This window comes from Scyliorhinus torazame, chromosome 2, assembly GCF_047496885.1.
Source record: "Scyliorhinus torazame isolate Kashiwa2021f chromosome 2, sScyTor2.1, whole genome shotgun sequence".
In the NCBI taxonomy this organism is placed as follows: domain Eukaryota; kingdom Metazoa; phylum Chordata; class Chondrichthyes; order Carcharhiniformes; family Scyliorhinidae; genus Scyliorhinus; species Scyliorhinus torazame.
In genome coordinates, this window is record NC_092708.1 from 298,903,550 (window position 1) to 298,929,268 (window position 25,719).

Below are 25,719 nucleotides of genomic sequence, written 5' to 3' on the forward strand. Positions count from 1 at the left end.
GAAAACCTGCCCTATCCACCCCTTTCTCAGCCTAACCCGATCTGTCACCTTCAGATGCGTCTCCTGGAGCATAACCACATCTGCCTTCAGTCCCTTCAGGTGCACGAACACACGGGCCCTCTTGACCAGCCAGTTCAGGCCTCTCACATTCCAAGTTATCAGCCGGTACAGGCGGCTTCCCGCCCACCCCCCCCCCTGCCGACTAGCCATCTGACTTTCTAGGCCAGCCACATGCCCGCGCCTCCCGCACCCTCCATTCCCCCAGGCCGCGGACCCCTGCCCCGACTCTCTCTCCGAACTCCAGCTCCCCTTTGGCCAATACAGCAGCAACCCAGTCCCCCCCCCCCCCTCCAGCTAGCTGTATTACTCCCCCCATGGCACTCCCGTAAGTCAGCTGACTCCTGCTGACCCCGGCCTCTCCTGCCACTCCGTCGACCCCCCAGTGTGAGAAACTCTCCTCCTCCCCCCCCCAGTGTGAGAATCTCTCCTCCTCCGCCCCCCCCCCCCCAGTGTGAGAATCTCTCCCCCCCCCCCCCCTCAGTGAGAGAATCCCCCCCCCCCCCCCCCCCCCACCAGTCAGCATGCGCTCCTCTCCAACACCGTCCTTCCTTCACGCCCCGCGTTTTCCACCAAGCCGGCCCCACCCTCTCTGGCGTAGCTCCCTTTTGCGGCCTTATCTCAACTCCCCCACCTCGGGCCTCCCATTCCCCCTCCCCACGGCGGGGCCCCGTCCTTCCAACCACCGAAGCCCACACTCTCACACAGGCCCCACTTCGAACCATTTACCCAACCCCACCCAGCACCAAAGAAAACAGAACAGAACATCCCCCAAAACACAATAACCACAATAGCCCCCCCTCGACACCCCCTCCCAACAAACCCTCAGTCAGTGTCCAACTTTCCGGCCTGGATAAAGGTCCACGCCTCCTCCGGCGTCTCAAAGTAATGGTGTCGGTCCTTAAACGTGACCCACAATCGCGCCGGCTGCAGCATCCCAAATTTCACCCCCTTCCGATGCAGAACCGCCTTAGCCCAGTTGTACCCGGCCCTCTTCTTGGCCACCTCCTCCCTCCAGTCCTGATATATACGGATCTCTGCGTTCTCCCACCTGCTGCTCTGCTCCTTTTTAGCCCATCTCAGGACACACTCCCTGTCCACAAAGCGGTGGAACCGCACCATTACTGCCCATGGCGGCTCATTGGCCTCAGGTCTCTTCACCAGGACTCAGTGAGCTTCATCCAGCTCCAGGGGCCTCGGGAAAGCTCATGTTCAGCATCGTGACCACGTATGCTCCAGTATCTGGCCCCTCCACTCCCCCTGGGAGACCCAAAATCCGTAGGTTCTCCCTCCTCGACCGATTCTCCACGTCTTCAAACTTTTCTTGCCACTTCTTGTGCAGCACCTCGTGCGCCTCCACCTTCACCGCCAGGCCCAAGATCGCGTCCTCGTTCTCCAAGGCCTTTTGCCGTACCTCCCGGATCGCCGCCCCTTGGGCCTTCTGGGTCTCGACCAGCTTATCGATCAATGCCTTCATCGGCTCCAGCAGCTCTGCCTTCAGGTCCGCAAAACAGCGCTTGAGGAACTCCTGCTGCTCTTGCGACCATTGCGCCCACGCTGCCTGGTCTCCACCCGCCGCCATTTTGGTTCTCCTCCCTCGCACTTTTCGCTGCACCAAAATCACTTTTTTCACCGCTCCACTCCTGGTCCAATTCATACAGTGCCGGGGGAATCGTACTGTCGCCTTCCCACACTGGGAACCGTCGAACAAATGCCGCTGAGGCCCCTAAAAAAAGCCCAGAAGTCAGTTTCTGACAGGAGCTGCCGAACGTGCGCCTTAGCTCAGCATAGCCGCAACCGGACTGTACACTGAACTTTATGGGCGGGATTCTCCGGTATCCAGCGGGCAGGCCGTACCGGCGCCAAAGAGTGGCTTGAACCACTCCGGCGTCGGCTGCCCTGAAGGTGGGAATCCTGCGCACCTTTGGGGGCTTGGCCGGCGCTGGAGTGATTGGCACCACGCCAACCACCGTCGAAGGGCCTCCGCTGGCCGGCGCGAGTTGACACATGCGCAGTAGTGCCAGCATGTTCCCAGAACCGCTGCAGTGATTCTTTCCCTCCGTGCCGGCCATGGCTGAGCTTTACAGTGGCCGGCACGGAGGGAAAGAGTGCCCCCACGGCACAGGCCCGCCCGTGGATCGGTGGGCCCCGATTGCGGGCCAGGCCACCGGGGGGGGTGGGGGGGGGGGGGGTGGGGGGTGGGCAGGCCTCCACAGGCCGCCTGTAGAGCCAGGTCCCGCCGGTAAGAACATTGTGTAATTTACGCTGGCGGGACTGGCCAAAAACGGGCGGCCTCTTGGCCCATAGCGGAGCAGAGAATCGCCGGTGGGGCCGCTGCCAATGACGCCCGACTGGCACGGCGCGATTCCCGCCCCCGCCAAAAATCCGGCGTTGGAGAATTCGGCAGCCGGCGTCGGGGCGGGACGCACGCCGTCCCCCGGCGATTCTCCAGCCCGGCGGGGTCGGAGAATCCCGCCCTATATCTCTGAATTTTCTTGCTCACCTGATGGTCTAAAATCTCTGTTTCTGCTGTGCTGTATTTCCTTGGTGTTGATAATTCTATGGTTCACTCTGCAAGCCAGCCTCAGACAGATTCCAGATTGTAATGCAGTGCTTCCCAGGAGATCACAAGGCCCCACATTTGCCTGGGGATCTGTTTCTTCCTGCAAAGCCCCTCTGGTGGCTACAGAAAAAAAGGAAGCATTAGGAGTTGTTGTATTTCCAACAATATTGTTCTGTTTATCTCTCTACAGATACTGCCAGACCTACTGACTAGTTTGTTTTTATTTCCAATTCCTGAGTAATTTACAGGCCATACTCCTGAGATGATCTCCTTATCAGAGGGGCTGAGGATGATGAGGGTGCTGCGACAGATATGGCATCCTCATCCTCTTCAGGCACATTCGCAATCCTTGATTAACCCTCCTGTTGCCATGAGAGAGGCTGCTGCAGGAGTTCAGCTTGCATCCACTCCAACCATCTCTATGACACCTGCTCATCGTATTGTCCAGGCTGCAACTCGCTCCATGTACCATAAATCAAGTCGTGCTGACCTGTATGGTAACCCATTTTTCCAGCTCCAAAAATTTAGTTTTTGCATATAATTGTGTTTAATTCAACCCCACCCTCGCACACTTTCAGCCACGATATGAGTTATCCTCCATTTTTCAACCCACAATAGAGTGTTTTCCCATTTCCTTATAACTGGATTCAAGGTATCAAGCAGGTGATCGAAGCTGTATTGTGAAGATGTACGAGGGTTTAACAAATTCCCACTCTTTGGATCAGATGCAGATGGACATTACAAAATGGCGAACACCCACATCCATGCCAGGGGTCATAGAATCCATAAAATCCCTACAGTGCAGAAGGAGGCCGTTCGGCCCATTGAGCCTGCACCGACCCTCTTAAAGAGCACTGCACCTAGGCTCTGTCCCTCACCCTGTCCCCATAACCTCACACATTGATCATGGCCAATTCATCTGACCACATCTTTGGACTGTGGGATTAAACTGGAGCACCTGGAGGAACGCACACAGACACGGGAAGATTGTAATTGCTTTGTTTGGCCCCTTATTCCGCACTGTAACCAATCACTGTTTGTCGATGTACCATTTGTCAATGTACTCTGTTGATTATTCTTTTTGTCTACTATGTACGTACGGTGTACGTTCCCTCAGCCACAGAAAAATACTTTTCACTGTACTTCGGTACATGTGACAATAAATCAAATCAAAATCAAATCAATCAAAATCAAATCAGAATGTGCAAACTCCACACAGTCACACAAGGCCGGAATCAAATCTGGGTCCCGAGTGCTGTGATGCACCAGTGCTAACCACTGTGCCGCCCTTTTTATACTCCTTTTTATACACAACGTATAAGCCAACCTATTTTTGGAGAAATGTTTTAATGGCTTCAAAGGATGACCTATATGCCAACATCTTTGGTATTCCAAAAACATTTGTACTCAAGTGCTGAACTGACTGTTCCAGACTACATAAAGCAGCATGAATTATATGCAGGGCAGTGCACTGCTGCTGCATCTTACTCCCCATGAACTTTCCCATCCGCTTATGGGAGGAGTTCACGCACTCCAAGGCCCAAGACATGGTTGACTTCATCTGGTGCATGGAGTCCTCCATTCGCCGCCTTTTGAGCCCTCACCACCTCAGTGAATTTTGACAGATGAGAACACATCAGCTCCAACTTTTACAAGTACCGGCCCCAGTGTATGACTCCTGGGGGCCCTCGTCACTGACAAGCAGAACACCCTGACCGTATGCAGGCCATCACAGAATGGCTCCTGTTGAATGTTAAGGTTATTAATTGGTAGACTTCACTGTGCTTCTCACTTGCATGGGATAGCGTGAAGTCAGGAGTGGTCATGGTATTGTTTATCTGATTTTATTTACTGTCACGTGTACCAAGGTACAGTGAAAACTGTTGTTCTGCATACAGTCCAGGCAGATCATACCATACATTAAAAACATAGGACATACGATAAATGCACAAAGTAAATACAAAGACATTGATTGAAGCATATGGAGTGTTGGGTTACTCAGTGGAGAGATCAACTCAGTACAAAGGAGGGTCATTCAGGAGTCTGGTAACAGCGGGGAAGAAGCTGTTTTTGAATCTGTTAGCGTGTGTTCTCAGACTTCTGTATCTCCTGCCTGATTGAAGAGGTTGGAAGAGAGAATAACCCGAGTGGAAGGGTCTTTGATTATGCTGCCCGCTTTCCCAAGGCAGCGGGAGGTGTAGACAGAGTCAGTGGATGGGAGCTGGGTTTGCGAGATGAACTGGGCTGTGTTCACGACTCTCTGTAGTTTCTTACAGTCCTGGGCCAAGCAGTTGCCATACGTTTATTTGGTGGCCTCACATCTTTAGCATGGTCATCTTGTTGCGACACACTGGGATAGGGCACAGTCAATTCCAGGCCCTCGACCTGGAGCCACAACACAATTGAATTAACCATTAATTCTTAGAAAATTACCCAAGTCTTTGGCCCTTGGCTGTCCAATAATTGCAGTCACCAGGTTTGTAAGTTTAAACTCAATTACATTTTATTTATGTTATAAATATAAAACTACAATGAAATATGAAATATAAATTGCCCTTAGTGTCCAAAATGTTTGGGTGGGGTTACTTGGTTACGGGGATAAGGTGGAGGCGTGGGTTTAAGTGGGGTTCTCTTTCCAAGGGCCGGTGCAGACTCGATGGGCAGAATGGCCTCCTTCTGCACTGCAAAGTCTATGAAATAAGTCTATGCTCACATTTCCTGCAACTTCACATTTGAATCTCTCCAAATCAGGTTTCCGTCTCCCACAGCTTAACAGCCATCACAAGTGACACCTGTTTTGACTGTGGCATATTATCCCTGCTTGTCTTTGCTTGTCTCTCCACGGCCTTTGGCACAGCCAACCATACCATCCTCTGTCAACATTTTCCCCCACTTTTCATATTGGTGGAAGTATCCTTGTGACAACGCCCTCACCTGTGCAATCATAGCTAGAGCATCCCCAGTAATGGTTTTTCTTCCAATCCCGACACCAACACACTGAATTTCCCAAGGAACAATCCTTAGCCCCAACCTCTTATTTAATTCATGCTTTCTGGACTTCATTTGTGGGCAGCACGGCAGCACTGTGGTTAGCACCGTGGCTTCACAGCGGCAGGGTCCAGGTTCGATTCCCCGCTGGGTCACTGTCTGTGTGGAGTTTGCACGTTCTCCCCGTGTCTGGGTGGGTTTCCTCCAGGTGCTCTGGTTTCCTTCCACAGCCCAAAGATGTGCATGTTAGATGGATTGGCCATGATAAATTGCCCTTAGTGTCCAAAAAGGTTAGATGGGGTTATTGGGTTGCGGGGATAGGGTGGAAGTGAAGGCTTAAGTGGGTCGGTGCAGACTCGATGGGCCAAATGGCCTCCTTATGCACTGTATGTTCTATCAGCAGACTGGGATCAGCTTCCATATGTAAAATGATGATGTCCAGCTCTATTTGTGCACCATCTCGTCGCAGTCACATGTTGATAAACTGCAATTTTTCCCAGTTAATCATAAAATTCCTACAGTGCATAAGGAGGCCATTCGGACCATTGAGTGTGGGGGGGGGATGAAATTTAAAAGAGGTTCATTAATGATGATTTAGAAGAGAATAATGGAAAGAAAAGACCACTGATTTGCATTTAAAAAGCACCTTTCACAACTGCCAGACATCTCAAAAGTGCTTTACACAGCGAACAACTTTTGAAGTGTAGGAACTGTTGTAATGTAGAAACTGTTGTAATGTAGAAAATGCAGCTGCCAATTTAGATACAGAAAGCTCCCACAAACAGCAATACAACAACAACCAGATAAATATTGCCCAGGACACTGCGGATAACTCTCCTGCTCTTGTGCAAAATAGTGCCTTGGGATCACTTGCATCCACCTGAGAGAGATGTTCAACAGCTCATCCAAAATATAGCATCGCTGACAGGAGTCATAAGCACTCTGAACACTTGAATATCAGTCTTCTTTTTGTGCTCATGTGCTGGAGTGGGACTTGAACCCAGAATCTTGTGACTGAGTCACAGCTGACGCAGAAGGATGAAGACACGAGTAGAGAAGATTCTGGAAGTGAAGTTGTGGTCACTAAACAAAGGAAGTGTGAAGTAAGTTTGAAAATGAATTTATTACTAATCACCAAGACGTTCAAAGCCAATGTCATAGCACATAGTCTATCTCCAACACTTCCCTTCCTTGACCTCTCTGTCTCCATTTCTGGTAACAGATTGACCACCAATATTCATTACAAACCCACCGAATCTCAGTTACCTCGACCACAGCTCTTCACACCCAACACTCTGCAAGGATTCCATCCCATTTCCATCTCCACCGCAACTGTTGTAATAATGCCACCTTCAAAATCAGTACTTCAGACCTGTCGGCCTTTTTCCTCAACCGGAGTTAATAATAATATTTGTCACAAGTAGACTTACATTAACACAGCAATGAAGTTACTGTGAAAAGTTCCTAGTCGCCACACTCCGGCGCCTGTTTGGGTACACTGTAGCCATCTGGGATGCCACTTTCAGTATACAAAATGGACACTCGTAGAGCCTATAGGGAAATATGGACAATACAAAGCAACAAGCAGGCACAGAGCCTGAATGTATATTTGGAAAGCAGTCTGCAGGCGGAACCGAAACTCTGGGTCGATTTACATATTGATGGCCTTCCTTCGGGAAACAAAGAACTAGTGCTCAGGTAGCCGATACTGCCCCAGACAGTCTGGCGCCACTACCCCAACCAGAAGACACAAACAAAGCAAGGCCAACGGCCACCTAGGACACGCCCAGCCATCAAGGCACCCGCCCCTTTATTGGCTTAGATCGATGACAAATGATCAAGAAGTGGCACAATTAATTGGGACCAAGTTTAAGGCCCGCCTAAAAATGCGCGAAGCCCCTCCAAGTATAAGAAGGAACCCCCACGAAAGATTCGCTCTCTTGGATTTGGCTCTCAAGCGGAGAGACCCTTCCACCAGCACCACCAGAAGCAAGTTCAAGTTCAACGCTCGCTGCCAGACGGACGACCTTAGCTGTACTCTGTACACTAAGGGAGAATTCAAAATGTCCAATTCACCTAACAGCACTTCTTTGGGGACTGATGGGAGGAAACCGGAGCACCCGGAGAAAGCCCATGCAGACACAGGGAGAACTTGCAGACTCCGCACAGACAGTGACCCAACCCAGGAATCGAACCTGGGACCCTGGCGCTGTCCAGGAAAGAGATTGGACACTGGTGAGTGTCCTGTCAACCACAGTTGGGCGGGGGGGTCAACTCAACATGGCAGCACAGTGGTTAGCACTATTGCTTCACAGCGCCAGGGACCACTTTCTCCATACCACCCTGGTCCACTCCTCCAACGTACCAAATCCCTCATCCCCTTCCCAGGGCATCTTTCCCCACAATCGCAGAAGGTGCAACACATGCCCTTTATCTCCTCTATCCTCACTGTCCCAAGGGTCCAAATCCCTTTCCATCACTAAAGTAAACGTAATCGAATTGTGGTCACTATCACCAAAGTGCTCACCTACCTCCAAATCTAACACCTGTCCTGGTTCATTACCCAGTACCAAATCCAATATGGCCTCGCCTCTCGTTGGCCTGTCTACATACTGTGTCAGGAAACCCTCCTGTACACATTGGACAAAAACGGACCCATCTAAAGTACTCGAACTATAGCGTTTCCAGTCAATATTTTGAAAGTTAAAGTCCCCCATAACAACTACCCTGTTGCTTTCGCTCCTATCCAGAATCATCTTTGCAATCCTTTCCTCTACATCTCTCTAACTTTTCGGAGGCCTATTGAAAACCCCTAACAGGGTGACCTCTCCTTTCCAGTTCCTAACCTCAGCCTAAACTACCTCAGTAGACGAGTCCTCATCAAACGTCCTTTCTGCGACCGTAATACTGTCCTTGACTAACAATGCCACCCCTCCCCCTCTTTTACCACCTTCCCTGAGCTTACTGAAATATCTAAACCCCAGCACCTGCAACAACCATTCCTATCCTTGCTCTATCCATGTCTCCGAAATGACCACAACATCGAAATCCCAGGTACCAACCCATGCCACAAGTTCACCCACCTTATTCCGGTTGCTCCTGGCATTGAAGACACACTTTAAACCACCTTCCTGCCTGCACACTCCTGCAACTTTGAAACCTTACTCATGACCTCACTACTCTCAACCTCCTGTATACTGGAGCTACAATTCAGGTTCCCAAGCACCTGCTGAACTAGTTTAAACCCTCCCGAAGAGCATTAGCAAATTTCCCCTCCAGGATATTGGTACCCCTCTCGTCCAGGTGTAGATCATCCCGTTTGTAGAGGTCCCACTGACCCCAGAATGAGCCCCAATTATCCAGAAATCTGAAACCCCCCCCTCCTGCACCATCCCTGTAGCCACATGTTCAACTCCTCTCCTCTCTCTCCCTATTCCTCGTCTCGCTATCACGTGGCACGGGTAACAACCCAGAGATAATAACTCAGTTTGTCCTAGATCTAAGTTTCCACCCTAGCTCCCTGAATTCCTGCATTACATCCCTATCCCTTTTCCTACCTATGTCGTTGGTACCTATGTGGACGCGTCAGATTTTCCACTCAGGGCTCGACAGCAGGGCTTGGGGGGTGGCGGTATTAGTGGGCAAGAGGGTGAGGTTTCAGATGGAAAAGATGGCGGTGGACCAGGGGCAGGTATGTGATAATGACAGGGGCGTTAGAGGGGAGGGTGGTGGCACTGGCGAGCGTATATGGCCCCAACTGGGATGATGAGGAGTTTTCGAAGAGGGTGCTGGGTGCCATTCCATATTTGGAACCCACGAGTTAATAGTGGGACTGAAATATGGTGCAGGAACCGAAGGTGTATAGGTTCCAGCTCTGCTCGCTGACCCAGTCAGGGAGGACAAAGGCACTGGCTGGACCCATGAGGGAGATGGAAGGAGTGAACCAGTGGAGGTTCTTGCACCCGAGGAAACGGGAGTATTCATTTTTCTCCCCAGTACACAAGGATGGCTTTTTCATATTGGCGAAGGCGCTACTGGCTGGGGTTAGGAGGTCGGAGTACTCAGCAATAGTGATTTCGGACCATGCTCCGCATTGATTAGATGTGGTTTTGGGGAAGGGAATGGCCCAGAGGCCGGGGCGGAGAACGGACGTGGGGTTGCTAGCGGAACGGTGCTTTTGTGATAAGATCAGGAAGGTGATCGAGGAACATATGGGGTTTAACTGCACGGGTGCAGTTTCGCAGTCGGTGGTTTGGGAGGCTCTGAAGGCAGTGGAGAGGGGAGAGGTGATCTCATTCAAGGTTAAGGTAGAAAAGGAGAGAGAGGATCGCCAAAAATTGATAGAGATTCTGGAAGTGGATGGGAGGTACACAGGGGATCCAGACCCGGCCCTCTTGGCCAAGAGGAAGGAGCTTCAGGCGAGGTTCAAACAGTTGTCACAGGGAAAGTGGTTGCGCCAGTTGAGATAGGGTGGGGGGGACAGTCTATGAGCATGAGGAGAAAGCAGAGCGTGTGCTGGCTGGCAGCTCTGGAGGGAGTTAGTGGCAAGGGAGATAGTTTAGGTACGGAACAGAGTGGGGAAGTTGGTGGTGGCCCCAGAGCAGATCAATAAAGTATTTGAAGAGTTTTATAAGGATCCATATGGGTCGGAGCCACTGGAGGAGGAGCGAGAGATGAGGGAGTAGTTGGACGGGTTGGAGTATCCAAGGCTGGGTGAGGAAGATAGAGCAGGGTTGGAAGGGCCAGTGGGCAGCAGGAGGTGAAAGAGGCGAGTGGGTGCAGGCAGGGAAGGCAGTGGGTCTTGACGGCTTCCCAGTTGAATTCTATAAGAAATTTAAGGATACGTTGGCGCCACTGATGTGGGAATGTTTGAGGATGCGATAGGCAGGGGCATCTTGCCACAGCTGATGAGGCAGCTTCGATTTCTCTGCTGCTAAAGAGGGATAAGGATCCAGTGAAGTGTGGGTCATGTAGGCCCATATCTTTATTAAATGTATATACCAAGATACTGGCAAAGGTGTTGGCGTCAAGGTTGGAGGGATGTCTTCCCAAGGTGATTGGGGAGGATTAGACGGGGTTCGTGAAGGGAAGGCAGCTGTTCTTGAACACGAGGAAGTTGCTGTACGTGATCCTGTCTCCGGGGGGGGGGAAAGGTGATGGAGGTGGTGATGTCACTGGATGCAGAGATGTTTGATCGGGTAGAGTGGGGTTACTTGATGGCGGTATTGGAGAGATTTGGAATTGGGCCAGGGTTTGTGGCGTGGGTGTGGCTGTTGTACTAGGAGCGGATGGCGAATGTTCACACTAGCAACATGAACTCGGGCTACATAATAATAATCACTTATTGTCACAAGTAGGCTTCAATGAAGTTACTGTGAAAAGCCCCTAGTCGCCACATTCCGGTGCCTGTTCGGGGAGGTTGTAACGGAAATTTAACCCGCGCTGGTCTTGTTCTGCATTACAAGCCAGCAGTCTTAGCCCCTGTGATAAACCAGTCCCTACCAGCACTTTGCACTGCACCTGGGTATGAGGCAGGGGTACGCTATGACCCCTTGTTGTTTGCATTGGTTCTAGAGTCTTTGACCATTACATGAAGGATTCGGGGCTGTGGAAGGGGATAGTGGGGGCGGTGGATCACAGGGTGTCCTTATACGCCGATGATCTGCTACTGTATTTCTTGGAATTGAGCACATCAGTGGGGAGGGAGTACAATGGAGCTGCTTCAAAGATTCAGGACGTTTTCGGGTTATAAATTGAATTTAGGGGTGAGCGAGTATTTCATGGTGTCCCAGCCGGGAGTAGGGATGGGGTGGGGGTGCTGCCATTCCGTTTGGTGGCAACCCACTTTAGGTATTTGGGTGCAGGTGGCCCGGAATTGGGGAGGGTTGCAAAAATATAATTTTACTAGTTTGGTGAACAGGGTGAAGGCCAATCTGTCTATGTGGGACAACCTCCCTCTGTCGTTGGCGGGCCGATTGCAGACAGTTAAAATGAATGTGTGGCTGCAATTCTTGTTTTTATCCCAGCGCCTGCTGGGTTTTTTTTTTTTTTTTAAATCGAGGTTGGGGGGGGGGGGGGGGGTTGTGGCTAGGATTAGGAGAGTCGTCCTGCAGAGAGGACGACAGGCGGGGGTGCTCGGCCTCCCAAACTTCCTGTACTATTATTGGGCAGCGAATGAGGAGAAAGTGCGGGCTGGAGCAAGGACGGGGAGGCCCGATGGGTTAAAAGGGAGGCGGGCCTGTATAGGGGGTGTCGGCTGCAGGCGCTGGCAATGGCAACAGCACCGCATCCGATGGCTCCAGGAAGGTACTCAGTGAGTCCGGTGGTGGTGGCCATATTGAAGGTTTGGAGGCAGTTTAGGTCATATTTTAAGATGAGGGCCAGATCAGAGGAGATGCCGATTAGGGGGAATCATGGGTTCGAGCTGGGGATGATGGATGCAAGGTTTCGGAGATGGGATGAGGGGGATAAAGGAAATGAAGGATTTGTTTCTTGGGGGGGCAATTCACGAGCCTGAAGGAGTTGGTAGAGTAGTATGGGTTCGCGCAGGGGGAAGGGTTTAGGTACCTGCAGGTTCGCTATTTTGCAAGAAAGGTTTCCCGGACTCGGCCTCTTCATTCCTGGAGGCGGTGCTGTCAGCGTGAGGGCTGGAGAGGGGGGTTGTTTCAGCAATCTATGGGAGGATCCTGAAGGAGGACAGGGTGTTTATGGTGGGGACTAAGGCAAAGCGGGAGGAGGAGTTGGTTCAGCGGGGACACAGTGATGGAAGAGGGATAGTGGTGTGAGGTGCTGCGGAGTGTGAATGCCTGAACCTCGTGTACGAGGCTGTAGCTGATACAGCTGAAAGTCATACATAGGGAGCACCTCACAAAGTCAAGAATGAGTCGGCTGTTCAAGGGAATGGAGGCTGTCTGTGAGAGGTGTGAGAGAGGCCACACAAACCATGTTCCTATGCTTTGGATAAAAACAAATTACTGCGGATGCTGGAATCTGAAATCAAAGAGAAAATGTGGCAGCATCTGTAGGGAGAGAAAAGAGCTAACGTTGAGCTAACATTTCGGGTCCAGATGACCCTTTGTCAAAGCTTTGACTCGAAACGTTAGCTCTTTTCTCTCCCGACAGATGCTGCCAGACCTGCTGAGATTTTCCAGCATTTTCTCTTTGGTTTCATATGCTTTGGTCCTGCCCAAAGCTGGAAAGGTTTTGGAGAATGGTATTTAACATAATCCCAGAAGTCTTGCATATGGAAGTGGAGCCCGGTCCCCTAGAAGCTATGATCGGGGTGGCGGACCGGCCCAAGTTGCAGGGGGGAGTGTTTAGCATTTGCCTCGCTGATCACTCGTAGGCATGTCCTGTTGGGGTGAAGGTCTCTCCACCCTGTGCCTTGGCATGGCAGGGGGAACCTACTGGAGTTTTTGTCCCTGGAGAAGGTGATGTTTGAGCTGAGGAGTTCTACAATTCTTGGGGTTTGTTCATTATGCACTTTCGGGAGTTGGTTACCGTTGACTGTTGGGGGGGGGGGGGGGGAAGGGGTAATTGGAGGAGGGAGGGGTCTCTTTTTTTATATTGTTGGGGTTATTTTTGTTTCTCTTTTATATGGTGAAAATTATGAAAATATGGTGAATAAAAATAGTTTTAAAAAAAGCTTTTCACTTGTTAACTCCACCCAGATCTGCATTTTTCAGCTCTGACTTCAATTCAGCGGACAACACCCTGTTCCAATGGCAGTTTCCTCTTCCTTTCTTTTTATTTCAATCTTTCTGGAAATTTCTCTTCACTCTTCAGTTTCTGGAACTAACTGTGCTTTAGCTTCTGAACTTGCTTTCTTGTCCATTACTCCATGGTGTGGCTTTCCTGCTTCTGGAAGGGCTGTGAGAGCTACCTTGTATCTCAATGCCAAGCTCCAACTGCTATGAATTCAGCTAAACCAAAACTCAAAAAGTCTTCCTACTTTAAAGGTACCCCTGGTTGCTAAGCAGCAGTTCATTCTTTCTCCAAGCTTGTGTATATCTTTCAATTTATTAACTCTCTAAATACAATACTGACAGAATGAACTGAAACCCAAAACCCCCATGTATGCAAACACCTTTGTTCAACATGAATCTAACTCCAGTTTTACTCTTTCTTACACAAAAACATTAAACTCAATTAAATCTGTACCTTATTTCTAATATCCAACAAAACAACCATAGATCATTTAAAACTACCTCTGCTTCCTGAAAATTTCAACTCAGCATCATGCTCTGATGCCCACATGTCCAATCTTGGGCAGCTGCAATGCTCAAGTGATGTCCAACCCACACTGCAAGACCAACTCGTCTTCCGATTAGGCACATTATAGAGTTTTGGACTCAATATTGAGTTTTAGTGAACTTTCCGCTCCATCGTGACACCCCCCCCCCCCCCCCCACTCTTTTTTGTTTGTTGATTCCCTTGGCTTCCCTCAATACAACCCCACCCCTCCCCGACACAACCATCTATCCCTTATTTTTCTGTTTTGCTCTCACTGAGCACTGACCTTTGTTCGCCTATTAATATTCTGTTCTTACCTTTATGCCACTGGTTGTACTTCTTTAGTCCTCAATTGCACCATTCACACCCCGTTTGTCTTACATCCATCATGTGTTTGTCAATCTTTCCTTAGTTCCAACCTATCCCCTACAGTCCATTGTGCCCCACCCCTCTCTCCATCTGTTTAATTCATTACATTTCTATTCCTCTTCAGTTCTGTAGAAGGGTCATATATACCCAAACCGATAACTCTGTTTCTCTCTCCACAGATGCTGTCAGACCTGCTGAGTTTATCCAGTATTTTCTGTTTTTATTTCAGACTTCCAGCATCAGCATTACTTTACTTTTATTCCATCTCCATAATATTGCTCAACTCCAGCCCGGCCTTAGTTCATCTGGCGTCGAAACCTTCAACCCTGTGTTTATGTCTCCGAAAGACCAAAAATATATTTTGATCTATACCGTTTACACTGTAAAATTTCCCATGGTGCTTCACAGTAGAGTTATAAAATAAACTTGGACAGTGAGGCAAGTAAGGAGATATTAGATGGAAACCAAAAACTTGCTTAAAGAGGTAGGTTTCAAAAGTATCTTCAATGAGGGTAGTAGTACGAGAGGTTTCAAGAGGAAATTTAGAGCTTGGAGAGCTGAAGGAAAGGCTGCCTCTGCATTAAAATTCAGAGATAGTCAAGAGGCCTGAGGGTAGTAGGGCTGGAATAGATCACAACAATAAGGGAGGAGGAGGCAATCTAGGCATTTGAGAACAAGGATGGTTTTTTTTTTCTAAAAGGAGCTAGAGCAGGTCAATGGGCACAGCAGTGATGGGGCTTGGTCCAAACTAGGATTACAGGCAATAGAATTTTGAATGAACTCAGGTTTTTGGAGGGTGGAAGATGGAAGTTGAAATAGTCAAGTGTATGGTGTAACAAAGGAATGGATGAGTTTCAGCAGCACTTCAGCTGAGGCAAAGTCATAGAGGTCAAAATGGTGGTGGGAAGGTCATCTCAGGGTCAAATATGACACCAAACCATTCTAGTGCCTCAAGGCCAATCCTTGGTTTTCTCTAAACTTCAGTTGTTTCAAAACGTCCATATCCTATCTCACTCGTATACAGACCTGCTATTCTATATTGGCTCTCCAGTGCCCCAATGCCTCAATTTAAAATTCTCATTATATTTGAATCCATGATCATCTCTGTAGCCTCCTTCATGCCTACAAACTCTGCCACCCAATCCTGTTCCCGATTGTGGAACCTAATGTATTGATCGTTCCCCTTACCTCGCACCCCCACATCACACCATTGGAAGCCATATATTAAGTCGTCTATGGCCCATGTGTTGAAACTCCCTCCTTAACACTGTTTCTTTCTCTGTTTTTCAAGAGCTTCTGCTTTGAACCAGCTCCCTCATCGTGACCCCAGCCTCCAACTTTGTCCAATAAAGCTTGAGATGCTCCTTTGAATATGTTTCTACGTAAAAGGCCCGATCTAAAATTTGAGGTATTGCCCAACATCAAAATGATTCCTGTTGATATTAAATTCCAAAGTGAAACTGGCAGATTTTGTTTTAAAAAAACAGACGGCAAAGCCCCAATAGCAAGAATGTGACAGGCAGGACAGAACATAGAAATGTAACAGTCCATCAACAAATGGTCAGAGTAGGGAAATGATTTAAAGGCTCTTTATCTGAATGTTTACAACATTCAGACGGAGATGGAATAATGTTTCTTCATTCGTTCATGGGATGGTGGGTGTCGATGATATGATAGCCATTACAGAGACATGGTTGCAAAATGGCTACGGCTGCAAAATGAATATTCAAAAAAGACTTAGCATTCCAGAAGCATAGGAAGCAAGCAAAATGAGGTGGGGTAGCTCTGTTAATCAAAGAGGAGATCAGTAAAGTAATGAGAAATGATCTTGGTTCAGATTAATGTGCAGAATCAGTTTGGGTGGGAATAAGAAACACCAAGTGATATCAACTACTGGTGGAAGTATTTTATAGGCCCTGTAGGACAGAGTATTAATCAAGAAATACCGGCGTGTAAGGAAGATATTGTACTAATGGTGGGATATTTTAATCTTCGTATAGATTGGATGACTCAAATTACGAAAGGTAGCCTTGAGGATGGGTTTATGGCGTATGTTCAAGACAATTTCTTGGAACATTTCATTCTGGAACCAAACAGGTCTCAAGAAAACAAAGAAATTGTATTTTTTTTCTGTTGGTAATATTATTGTCATATTTCTTATGTGCAGGAGGACAGATGGACTTGTTAGTTTTGAAATCAAGCTAGGAGACTCTTTTAAGATGTGTGGCCTCCAGGTCCTGAAAGCCAAAGGTGACAAAGCCTTCTGCCATCTCTTTTGGTGTTCCACTCCAGACTGCCCAGGTCTTTCTGGACCTATGTCCAGCTGGTTTCAGTCACATGATCAATACTGGTATTGTCCATCCACAATGGATTAGCTGAAAGTCATTGCTATATGATGGAGATAATGGATAATTATTCACATTTATTCATATTGAATTTGGTTTCTGCACAGACCTCATTGTTTGGGTTCTAACTTGGAGGCACGGAGACTGCACATCCCAAATAATAGCAATTGTGAATTCCACAGATAGTATTTGCCTGGATATGTCCATCCCACGGAGAGACCCCACCCGGTGAGGCAAGAGGGATGGAGTTTAAAAGCAGGAAGGTTATGTTGCAGCTGTATAGGGTGCTGGTGAGGCCACACCTGGACTACTGTGTACAATTTTGGTCTCCTTACTTGAGAAAGGATGTATTGGCACTGGAGGGTGTGCAGAGGAGATTCACTAGGTTGATTCCAGAGTTGAGAGGATTAGCTTATGAGGAGAGACTAAGTAGACTGGGACGATACTCATTGGAATTTAGAAGAATGAGAGGGGATCTTATAGAAACATATAAAATTATGAAGGGAACAGATAGGATAGAATCAGGGTAGTTGAGGCTACCTTGTTGAATGCTTTTATAGCAAAGGTAGATAGATTTTTGAACAGTAAAGGAATAAAAGGTTACGGGTAAGTGGATGGGGGTGGGTAAGTGGAGCTGAGTCCACAAAAGGAACAGCCATGATCTTATTGAATGGCGGAGCAGACTCGAGGGGCAAGGTGGACTAGACCTGCTCCTAGTTCTTATGTAGACATTTTCCTGAAGCTTCAGAGCATCTGTGGCAAAGTTGCAAGGGTTGCCTGGCCCTTTGGCAGCCATTTTAACAGCGCAACAGTGTTCATTTTAAATAAAAGATAGCTCCAGAAACTTAGCAGAGTCCATATTTAAGGTTACAAACATGGCATGCCTTTACTGGACATAACAAAAGATATATTTCATTGAGAAAGACTATGGGAAGGATATACTATCCATAGCTAAGTAAGAAAGTTAAGGATGGTACCAAATTAAATGGTAAGGTATACAGTGCTCTAAAGGTTAGCGACCAGCTAGAAGATTGAAAAATGTTCGAAACCAATTCTACTAATGAAGTATAAAATGGTAAAATATTTTCACAATTCTAAAAAATAAATAACTTTTAATGTGAAATCTTAAGAAATGCAAATAAACCTATAATCGTCTTTGACATTTTACCCCAGGCCTGTGTAAAAGTACATGACAACCTTATAATCTGTTCCCTAGCAAACAGCACCATCTTGAGGATGGATGAACTTGAAAGACCATAAATCATTTTACAAAAATTCATACTGTTTTTCACAGATTTCACAGTATTTACAGTGCAGAAGGAGGCCATTCGGCCCATCAGGTCTGCACCGACCATTGGAAAGAGCACCTTACCTAAGCCCATACCTCCACTCTATCCCTGTAACCCAGTAACCCCACCTAACCTTCTGGACACTATGGGGCAATTTAGCATGGCCAATCCACCTAACCTGCACATCTTTGGACTGTGGGAGGAAACCAGAGCACCCGGAGAAAACCAAGAGACCGGAAGGAAGTGCAAACTCCACAGAGACAGTCACCCGAGGCTGGAATTGAACCCAGGTCTCTGAAGCTGTGAGGCAGCAGTGCTAACCACTGTGCCACCCTTTCATAAAAAGATATTTAAAAAATCATTTGCAATTTGAAGAACACAATAAAATGGTTACAAAGCACTAAATTACAAGATAAAACAGCACATAAATTTGAAAGAAAACTTGTACTTACTGCAGTAAAAACAAACATTATTTTGGCTATTATAGCACGGAATTTAAACTATCCATTTTCCAGAGGAGAGCGTAGGGGAATAAGTCTGCCCGTATGTTAATATAAAATACCCCAGTAATAGAGTCCATGTGCAGAACCTGTACCCCATTGAGAGTCAGTGCATTGAACCCCTACTGCAGTGAGGGTCAGTGTGTGTGCAAAGTATATGCCAGTGAGAGTCAGTGCATGTAGAATCCCTACCCTAGTGACAGTCAGTGAGTGTGGAATCCATAGTCCAGAGACATTCAGTCCGTGTGCATCCCGTACTCCAGTGACAGTCAGTGTGTGTAGCCCAGTGAGTGTCAGTGAATGTGGAACTCGTATAGTGAGAATCCGTGTAGTACCTGTCATAACATTCAAGGCATGGAACCAAGTGTTGGAAAGTGAGATTAGTTTAGATTTAGTGCAGCTTTGTTGGTGCAGACTCGATGGATCTCTTCTGTACTGTATAACTCTTACGACTATCAAGAAAGAGTGTTACTGGAAAACTTTTAAAATTTTAAACAGTTAAACACAAGCCCATTGTGCTCCAACTTTCAGTCACATAGAATAAAACAGACAGAATTTATACACATTGAAAACTAGAATGTTAATTGGGAATGTCAAAAAAGGAGTTTAATTGATGGAGAAGAGAAGCCTAAAAGAACTGTCCCTGGGGGAAGTAGCTTTTGGGATCAATCAGTTCTGCAGCAATCTTCCCAGAAAGCCTCTTCCGGATACATCTGGTTGCTCTTAGTAAGCAACAACACCATTGCAGGTGAATATATTCAACTCAAGGGTCCCCATTCTCGAAAAAAAAAAAGAATTAAATCTTCACTCATATCCAGCAATTCTGGCTGAAGCATTTTTAACTCGAACTGGTTGTGGCTGCAATGGTTCCTTGGTCTGGGCGGCACAGTAGCATAGTGGTTGACACTGTTGCTTCACAGGGCCAGGGACCCGGCTTTGATTCCCGGTTTGGGTCACTGTGCGGAGTCTGCTCTTGTTCTCCCCGTATCTTCGTGGGTTTCCTCTGGGTGCTCCGGTTTCCTCCCACAAGTCCTGAAAGAAATGCTTCTTAGGTGAAATGGACAATCTGAATTCTCCCTCAGTGTACCCAAACAGGCGCTGGAGTGTCACGATTTGGGGCTTTTCACAGTAACTTCACTGCAGTGTTAATGTAAGCCTACTTGTGACACTAATAACGATTATTATTGTTAAATAGCTTGCAAACACTTATCATCAAGACTGAAACAAGAAAAATGACACTGCAGTGAGGTGAAGGGCACTGGCATCCCAGAAACCGAGGAAGACTCAAAAAGGGGAAAGAGATGGGTGGAAAGAAAATTAATAAATATAAAATATGCAAAACATTCTTCTTTTCTGGAAGTTATTTGCTCATTTATTAAGCTTTCCCACACCAAACAAACAATTAGTTCCCAAATCTACAATATTTCCAAGTGACAGCATTGCCAATACAAGGAAAGATATGGACTTACATTGAATTTGAACTTTTGAATGGAAAACTCTGGGAAACAGGAATATCAACAAACTTCAGGATTAGTATTCCTCCCTTCTCTCTCACCTTCCAAATCTACCTGCACTTAACAGTAGACATGAAATAAACAACGAGAAAAGCAGTTCATTTTCTTTTACTTCAAAAAAGTGCTAACGTAATTTGGCTTGACATCTGGTTAGGAATGAGACTGAGGGCTGTCACAAGAGTAGATACAAGTAATAAATGTTAAATGAAGGTTCTTGCCAGGCTAGGAAACAGTAGTAATAAGGGAAAATAATGTATGATGTAAAACTGAATAGATTTTGGAGAAAGTGGTTTCATGTAGGTCAAGTATTGACTCTATTAAGGTGAATGAGGGGGAAGGGGGATCAAAATCAATGTCATTGAGCCATGTCCTATGCATTGCAAAAGCTGCAGCTGTTATGTCCAACTGAGTAAGAGTCTTGATTGACAGGAACCCGACTGAGAACACCAAACTAACTACTAGTCTACCAAGGCTGCATCCTCGGCCCATTTTTCTACAGTGGTGAAACCCAAACAATATATACTGGGCAGGAAAAAAGGCTGAATAGTTTCCACCTTTTCTGTCTCAGGTGTATCCTCGGCATCTCTTGAAATGACGAGTTCATCAACTCGAGGTCCTGGAGCATGCCAATTCCATTAGTATAAACTCATTGCAGAGCAAACAATGTCTGCGCTGGCTCAGCTATATTCACCAGATGGATGACAGTTGTATACCAAATAACTGCTGTATGGTTTATTGGCCACTGGGCCATGACTTCCTAGGTGTCCACATCTCCACTGCAAGGATACGTGCAAAAAAAAAAATCAAGATGGCAACATCAAAACCAACAACTGGGGGAAAGTTGCTGACTGCCAACTGGCAGAAGGCTGACTGTTTAGAAGGTCATAAAAAGAGGGAAGCAGAAATGAAAAGCTCAGCTGGCTAAGAAGAGAGCCCAGGGAAAACAGAATCATGTTCCTTCTCAGCCGACTGGCTACGCACAGCAAGATCTAGACAATACTCAGATGTGTGCCAATAAGTGGGAAGTAACATTCATGCCACCACAAATGCCAGACAATGACCATCTCCAACAAGAGAGAATCTAATCAGCACCTCTTTATGTTCAACAGCATTACCATTACTGAATCCTCCAGAGCAACATCCTGGAGTTTACCATTGCCCAGAAACGGAATTGGACAAGTCACATAAAAACAGTGATTGTAAGTCAGCAGGTCAAAGGTTGGGAATTCTGCACTGAGTAACTCACCTCCTGACTCCTGAAAGTCTGTCCACCATCTACAAGGCACAAGTCAGGAGTGTGATGGAATAATTTCCATTTGCCTGGATGAGTGCTGCTCCAACAACACAAGAGTCTCTACATGACCAAGATCAAAGCAGATGATCAGCACCCCATCCATCACCTTAAACATTCACTCCCTCTACCACCGTGCACACTGGCAGCAGTTTGTATCATCTACAGGATGCACTGAAACAATTCACCCAGACTCCTTTGACAGGATCACAAACCCATGACCTCAAGAAGGAGAAGGGCAGATACATGGGAACACTCCTGAGACTGTTCTAGAAGGTAGACAAGGAAAAACTGCTCTCATTTACTGACAGTACAAGGGCTAGATAAAACATACTTAAGACTTTGGACAAAAGATACAGAGGCAATATGAGGAGGAACTGTTTATGCAGAGTAGTAATGACCTGGAAAGTGCTGCCTCTGATGGTTTTGGAAGCGGAACTTTTCAATGATTTGTAAAGGAAATTGTATGGCACTTGAGGGAAATAAGCCTGCAGGGTTATGGGAATAGAGTGGGGAAATGGGATTTATGGATTATTTTGCAGATAACTGGTAAGGGCTCAGTGCTACCAATGGCTCAACCAACAACAAAACTATAAGATGATTTAATCTTATTGCTGTTTGTGGGGACCTTGCTGTATGTTGATTGGGTGCTGCATTGCAACAGTGACGACATTTCAAAAAATGGACTTGCAATTCTCTAGCACCTTTCATGACCACAGGAGGCCAAAGGATTCCCAGGTGATGAAGACATTTTGAAGTGTAGCAAACCTGGCAGGTAATTGGCAACTTGCAAACACCAAGCTCCCACAGACATGTGATAATGGCGAGATCATCTGTTTTTGAGTTGTTGACGGTGGTATAAATATTGGGCTAGGCCGGAGAGATAACTTCCATCCTCTTCTTCCAAATTGCATTGTAGGATCTTTTAATTTCACCTGAGAGAGCAGTCAAGGCTTCGGTTTAATGTTTCTGGAACACTCACTCAGTAATGCATTGAAGTGTCAGCTTTTTGATATCTGTGCTCCAGTGCTGGTGTGGAACTAGAATCCAAAACCTCTGCCTCTGAAGGCAAGATTGCTACAAACTGAGCCACAGCAGACATATTAAAAGTACTTGGGTTGCCTGCAAAGCACTTTGGGAGATCGCCAAATTATGAAATTCCGATATAAAAGAAACTCCTTTTTCTTTTATTTAATGCATATGGGCATGTGAAATGATAAAAAGAATTTGTGCCAATTTTGTAACATTTTATCACATTGAAGTGTGTCAAAACAATTTCTACAATGAATCATTTTTGGACATGTTGTATATAAGCAAATATAATGCACTCTTCCAGAGTTTTACAAGAGCTCACCACTTTAAAGTAGCTGTTACATAACTGATCAAGGACGCCCTTAGATGTACCAGATTTCCAGCATAGATCGTGCAAGAGTCCCATCCACTTTAGTCTAATGGCATCATGGGTGTCATGAATGTCACTAGCTACTTGCCAGCCCAAGTACTTGCCAAACCAATTTTTCATAAACATGTACAAAACACACTTTAAAAGTTGATCATCCAAGTTACACAAAGACATTTTCATTATACCCTAATGAATTCAATCAAAATGGACAGTTCAAATTACAGTCAAAACAGTATTCGGGGAATTTATAGAACTGAGCCACAAACCTACTGGCTGAATTGTTTGGTACATGTGAGCAGGGTTTGGCCAATTAAGATACTCCTGGATTTCATCAGAGAAGTTTTGTCAATACTGTAACACAAATATATTCTATATCGCAACACAATTCTCTCAATACCCCACCATTGAACACCCTACCCTTGGGTTTTCTTGTAAATATAACCACAAAGAGAAATGGGGGAAGACACGCTCATTCTTACTCTTCCATGCAAAGTTGCAGATTAACTTCAATTTTGATCAGTCAAGATAATAAAGCTATAGTGATCAACGTTCCAAAATCTGGCAGAAATGTAATTCCTTTCTAAACCACCAAAAAGCAAATCACACAAAAATAAAATGTAGGATATATTCAAGAGTGAGCAATTTTAAACATTGTACAAAGCAAATAGTATGCTGGCCTTCATTGTGAAAAAATTTGAATACAGGAGCAGTGATATCTTGCTGCAATTATACAGGGCCTTGGTAGGCCACACCTAGAATATTGTGTGTAGTTTTGGTCTCCTTATCTGAGGATGTCCTTGCTATAGAAGGAATGCAGTGAAGGTTTACCAGACTAATTCCTGGGATGTTGAGACTGACGTATGAGGAGGGATTGAGTCAGTTAGGATTAGATTGGAGTTCAGAAGAATGAGGGGGATCTCATAGAAACCTATAAAATTGTATCGGGACTAGGCAGTGTAGATGCAAGAAGGTTGTTCCCGACAGTGTGGCAGTATCCAGAACCAGGGGTCACAGCCTGAGGATACAGAGTAGACCATTTAGGACAAAGATGAGGAGAAACTTCTTCACCCAGAGAGTGGTGAGCCTGTGGAATTCGTTACCACAGGAAGGAGTTGAGATCAAAACATTGCATGTTTTCAAGAAGCAGTTAGATATCACACTTGGAGTGAAAGGGATCAAACGAAATAGGGGGAAAGCGGGATTAGGCTATTGAGATGCACGATCAACCATGATCATGATAAATGGCGGAGCAGGCTCAAAAGGCCGAATGGCCTTCTCCTGCTCCCAGGCTCCTATTTTCTATGTTTCTATCATGTCTTGACCTTCGCTCCATAAATGTCAGAAGTGGCCATATTCACGGATGGATTTCAAAATGTTCAGCATCATTTGTAACTACTCAGATTAAGGTAGTCTGTGCCGAAATGCAGGGTGTCCTGGTAAAACATTCAGACTTGGGCTGGCAAGTAGCTAGTGACATTCATGACACACAAGTTCCAGACAATGACCATCTCCAACAAGAAAAAATCTAACCATCTCCCCTTGGCATTCAACGGCATTAATTCCACTAACACCATCCTGGGGGTTAGCACTGACCAGAAACTGAATGGGACCCACCATATAAATACAGTGGCTACAAGAACAGATCTCAAGTAACTCACCTGCTGGCTTCCAACGCCTGTCCACCATCTACAGGGCATAAATCAGGCGCATTATGGACGAGTGCAGCTCCAATAGTACTCAAGAAGCTCAACACCATACTGGACAAAGCAGCTCACTTGGCTGGCACTCCATCCACCACCTTCAATATTTTCTCTCTCCGCCACTCCCTCCATCACTAACATGCAGTGGTAGCATGGCATACCATATAATAATAATCTTTATTAGTGTCACAAGTAGGCTTACTCCACTGCAATGTAGTTACTATGAAAATACCCTAGTCCCCACACTACGGCGCCTGTTCAGGTACACTGAGGGGAATTTAGAATGACAAATTCACCTAAGAAGCATGTCTTTTGGGACTTGGGAGGAAACCGGAGCACCCAGGGGAAACCCACGCAGACATGGGTAGAACGTGCAGACTCCGCACAGACAGTGACCCAAGCCGGGAATCGAACCCAGGTACCTGGTGCTGTGACGCAACAGTGCTAATCACTGGGCCACTATCGACAGCACCTTCCAAGCCTGCAACCTTTACCACCTAGAAGGACAAGGGCAGCATGTGCATGGGAACACTACCACGTACAAGCTCCCCTCCAAGCCACATACCATGCGGACTTGGAATTATACATGTGCATACGAATCAGAGCAGGAACCTTCTCTGCCATTCAACAAGATCATGGATGATCTAATTGGCCTCAATTTCACATTTCGCCAACCCTCAATAACCCTGGATTCACTTGTTAATCAAGAAACCATCCACCTCTGCCCTAAAAATATTCAATGACCCTGTAGTGCCATGATTGAGAGAGAAAAATTATCTCCATCTTATATTGAAGGCCTCTTATTTTTAAATGGTGTCCCTTAGTTCTCACCTCTCCCACAAGGGAAAACATCCTTTCAACATTCATCCTGTCAAGTTCCCTTAGGATCTTGTGTTTTACTAAGGTCACCTCTCATTCTTCTAAACTCTGATGGATGCAGGCCCAGTCGGTCCAACCTTTCCTGAAAAGGTAACTCCACTCCACATACACAAACGCACCACCACCATTCCAAGGTATGAATGACCCTACTCAAATGGAATGTTAGCATTTATTGCAAAAGGGCTGGAGTATAAAGGTCAAGAAGTATTGGTGCAATTGTATAGGGCGTTGGTGAGACCACATCTGGAGTATTGTCTCCAATTTTGGTCTTCTTTTTGAGGAAGGATATGGTTGCATTGGAAGCAGTTCAGAGGAGGTCCACTAGATTGATTCCAGGAAATGAAACGGTTAATGCATGAGAAGAAATTAAACAGTTTGGGCTTATACTCACTGGAGATTAGAAGGAGGAGAGGGAATCTGATTGTAGTGATCTCTGTATATCAATATACATCATCAATACATGTAATGCTAGTACAAGCAATTGAACACTAGAGGTCTCACTATCAGAACCTATATTAATGGTTTTCCCGCTCTTTCTGATGTCAATGTGTATCAGGAGTGCAGAGAGAACAGTCATAGCAAAGCCAGAG

General features: G+C 46.5%; 1 protein-coding gene across 6 annotated transcripts in view; it reads right to left on the reverse strand.

Annotated features, from left to right (window-relative positions):
• mipol1 (mirror-image polydactyly 1) overlaps positions 1–25,719 on the reverse strand; it is a 654,701-nt gene that overhangs the window by 595,971 nt on the left and 33,011 nt on the right. The window contains exon 2 of one of the 6 annotated variants that reach the window (XM_072488826.1): positions 2,561–2,740. The exons of the other annotated variants lie outside the window; for them this stretch is intronic. The gene's annotated coding sequence lies outside the window, so the exon portion shown is untranslated. The remainder of the gene's footprint in view (positions 1–2,560; positions 2,741–25,719) is intronic. 6 annotated transcript variants of the gene reach the window in all.